A 4427-nucleotide genomic window follows, 5' to 3' on the forward strand; every position below is an offset into this window, starting at 1 on the left:
TTTTGCCCTAGCCATAATCCTCTGCTTGGCCACCCATTTAATTCCTTGCACAGCCTTGTTTCTGTGATTCATTCACTTTGTAAGCATGCTTTTCTTCCCTACCTCTTTTTTTTTTCTTTATCACTGCATGTGCCTGGAAAAAAACAAACCCCATTTAAAGCCAGATATCCGCCTGCTCCACACATGTGCTTAAGCAGCTAAATAATACTGTGACAACCACACACTTGTCCAAATTGGTCCCAGAATCTCAAATAGGCAAATATATCACCAGTTAATCCTACTGTAAATTAGTTTTCCACCTGGTATACGTGAGTTTTGTATTCTTGGTTCATCAAAATCCCTCATCGCCACTTCGCTAAAACCACACAACATACGTACACACACAGATACATAGATAGATAGATAGATAGATAGATAGATAGATAGATAGATAGATAGGTAGACAGATAGATAGGCAAACTCTGTTCATGGTCTCATCTCACAGTTCTTCAAAAACTTTGCAGCAATCAGAAAGTCTCTCATATCTCAGCCATAAAATCCTCCAAGCTAGCTGCCTCAGTCCCCACTCTCTATAACTTCCCTCCTATTTACAAAAGATAAAGAGCCTCTCCTCCTGTCTATGGACAAAACTCCACCTGTGCTGTCTGGATCTCATTCCTTTTCCCTTTCTCAAGGACTACACTTCTGCTCTTTACCTCTTACTCTGCTGCATCAATAAATTCTCTATTTCCACTGACTATACAAAATGTTCTTTGTATTAATACCCATCTTAAAAATAAAAGAAACCTCTAGAGACATAAGATGAGGGTCTACAAATTTACATAGGGAGTTGATAGAGGGGTGGTAGAATGCCATCCAGCAATATCAAAGTTATCATGATGATTAGGAAGTGAGTTTAGGAATATGTGAACATGGTTTTCAGTACAGTTGTGAAATGATGCATATGAACAAGAGGGCTAAGTCAGTGGGGTAATTGGGAGGCGCAAAAGGAGTTTTAATGTCTCTCTCTCTTGGATTCCTAGGGTAAATCTTTTTATCACTGGGAAACCACAGCATGTTCAGTGGGTTTATCCTCCTTGGGTTTTCTGTTGACCCTCAGACCCAGATTCTGCTCTTCATGTTGTTTCTGATGATTTACCTCCTGACCCTGTTGGGGAACCTGGTAATGCTGCTGGTTATCAGAGTTGATCCCCACCTCCACATGCCCATGTACTTCTTTTTGGGACAGCTCTCCTTTCTGGACATCTGCCATTCATCTGTCACACTCCCCAAGATGCTGGAGAATCTACTTTCTGAAAGTAAAACCATCTTTGTAGAGAGCTGCCTGGCTCAGGCCTTCTTTCTGTTTGCCACCGGGGGCACTGAGGCATGTCTGCTGGCTGTGATGGCCTATGACCGCTATGTAGCCATAAGCTCCCCTCTGCTCCGTGGCCAGGTGATGAACAACCAGCTCTGTATTGGGCTGGTGTAGGGTTCCTGGGGCCTGGCCTTTGTTGATGCTGTCATCAACATCCTTCTGGCTGTCAATTTAGACTATTGTGAGGACCAAACTATTCCCCACTTCAGCTGTGAGCTGTCTTCTCTCTTCCATCTTTCTTGCTCTGATACCTCCACCAATTTCACACTCTTGCTCTGCTCTTCTGTCTTCCATTACTTTGGAACCTTAATTTTAATCTTCTTCTCTTATATCTGCATTGTCTCCACCATCCTGAGCATCAGCTCCACCTCAGGCAGAAGCAAGGCCTTCTCTACCTGCTCCTCCCACCTCACTGCAGTGATCCTGTTCTATGGCTCAGGTTTCCTCAGTTATCTCTTTGCCAACCTCAGGTTCCCCCTGGAGATGATCTTCCCTTTACAATACAGTGTGATCACTCCCATGCTGAATCCCCTCATCTATAGCCTTTAGAACAAGGAGGTGAAGGCAGCTATGGGAAGAATGTTAAGAAGATATGTTAACTTTTTCACATAGAGGACCAGAGGAACAGGACCATGGAGAAGCTAAACTACTCTGTAACAAAATACGTAACTGGAAATTAAGTTTTTTTTAGTGTTCTTAGAAACATCTTTATTAGAAGTGTTCTTAAATCCTTCAATACATGAGGATTGTATTGAAGGATGACTTCCATTCACTGATATAATACTGGTCTGATCACAGCTTGCAAGTAGTGTTCTTAGAAACAAGGGATTATTTCTTGATTGACCATCATACCAGATGTTAAAAGATATATATGTGTCAGAATCTTAATACATGCTTAAGAAGGCAGCAAGCTCTATTCATAGGATGATTAATGGTCAGCCCTCTTCAGAGGATGAGAAGTGGGTCAGGTAATTTTACAACATATTGTTTATATATTTGTGTTGTAGAAAACACCTGTTACTTTTGCCTACCCAGCATGAGTTTATCCTTCCTACTTTAACTGCACACCACTCTTGCTTAGGGAAATTAACACTTCCCCTTCTGTGTAGACCAGTGGGATTCCCCATGGTGCCCCGTGTCCCCACACTCACCACAAGGAGATCATGTGACCCACGAAACGCCAATCATTCTACACCTGCCTCCTAACAAGAGACTGCCCAGGCTCTCCTGCTACTGAGGTTTCCAGTGATTCCATGCCCAGTGGGCTTCCTCCCAGGAGGTTTTTCAATAAGCAAAATAACAATAGCAAACTTTTAATAAAGACCCTTATCTTAAGTGTTTTACACATATAATCCTCTTTATCTCAACAACCTTGTATGAACTAAGTACTATTACTCCTGTTTTACAAATAAATAACTGAGAACCAGAAAAGTTGCCTACAGGTGAAGGGAACTGGAATTTCAAACCAGTAGGTCTGAATCCAGAGTCCATTTTCATAAACCCTTTCTTGCGTCTGGTACTTTGCAGAACATCCTTTTCTTTATTAGTGTGAACCAAATTCTAATTATGTTGGTTGGAAACAAAGAAGTCAAACTTGTACTCAAATTGGCACTAAAAATTGAATTATGTCCTTCACTTGACCCCCAGTGGGATTATTTTTGATTAATTAATATACAAGGAGGTACAAAAGATAGCAAATCTTCTATTTATATTCTCTGATGGGAACATATACACCACGCTATTCAATGGCAAATGTATACTTACCACCTGTGATTACCTAAAATCATGCACCCACCGAGAATGAAACTATAGTAATTAAGAAGCTGCTGCTGTCATTCGATATGGTGGGGATAAAAATATTAAGAACGAAGGATAATTTCAAGCAAGACAAGTTCAAATCTGGAAATTTTGACCTTACTGCTTGCGGCTCAGAGACGACCTAAAGCCAAAGTCAGAGGTTGATTCTCTGGCTTGCTGAATTACAACCCTGTGAGAATGAACTATAATATTGGGCTGCATATAGAACTGATCAAGAGTTGAACACTTATACCTGGGAGGATTTGAGGACAGCATACCGAACCTCCAAACCACTCAAAACTACCTCCACAGTGCTCTCCTCACCCAAGCTCTTCCTTTCCTGTTGGAAAAAACACATAATTCTTCTCATGCTCATCCCTTCCTGTTACTCTATTAGTTTCCAGCACTCAAAATTAACATGACTTGGGCTGAAATGAAGAATCAGAAAAGATAATTAGGGGATTTGAATTTAAAATAACAATAATAACCCACTAATTTCTATTTCAAAAATACGGAGATAATTTGTGAAAAATTATTTTAAGTATGTTCGGCCAAGGAGTGTGGACTTGACATTTTAAAATTAATTTTTAAATCTTTATATACATAAAGACACATACATAATTTTATGAGATCATTTCATGTATAGTGCTTCATGGTAGTCCAGTCTTATTGTTTTCTTTTTTACTTACCTCCCTTTTCCCTAATTTCTATTCTGCCTCCAACTACATCACCTCATTTTCCATGAACCCATGTTAACTAAAAGTATTTTCCTTCATAATTTTCTCCATGCTCATATAATCATATATAAGTGCTCATATATACATATACACATATATTCATTTCTACATACACATTCATTTTTACATATACATGGCTTCTCTGTTTTTTAAACTCCCTTTAAATATGTAGGTTTTATCTTGTTTTTCTCATTCAGCAATACCAGGGGCATATTAATCTAGGTCAAATGGTTTAGTTCTAATTTAGTCTTTCAAATCGTAGCCTAATATTCCATGGTAAGGATATGCTATAATTGATACAACTATCTTTTAGTTGGGCATTACCTTTGCTTCCAGATTTTTGTCATAATGAGTAATAGTTCAATAAACATATTTGTATATAAATCCTTAAACTTTGGATGCTTTTATTTATATGGGGGTAATTCTCAGGAATGAGATTCTAAAATCAATGTGGATACGTATTTTAATTTGAATATATGTTGCTAGATTGCCTTCTGGAATGTTCACACATTCTAAGTAGTGAATAGGTGTAGTTT

The 4427-nt window shown here is 38.9% G+C and overlaps 1 pseudogene; it reads left to right on the top strand.

Annotated features, from left to right (window-relative positions):
- Positions 1 to 1054: 1054 nt before the first annotated feature.
- LOC103002203 (olfactory receptor 8S1-like) lies at positions 1055 to 1906 on the top strand (annotated as a pseudogene).
- Positions 1907 to 4427: the final 2521 nt, after the last annotated feature.

This window comes from Balaenoptera acutorostrata, chromosome 11 (genome assembly GCF_949987535.1).
Source record: "Balaenoptera acutorostrata chromosome 11, mBalAcu1.1, whole genome shotgun sequence".
Classification (NCBI taxonomy): Eukaryota; Metazoa; Chordata; class Mammalia; order Artiodactyla; family Balaenopteridae; genus Balaenoptera; species Balaenoptera acutorostrata.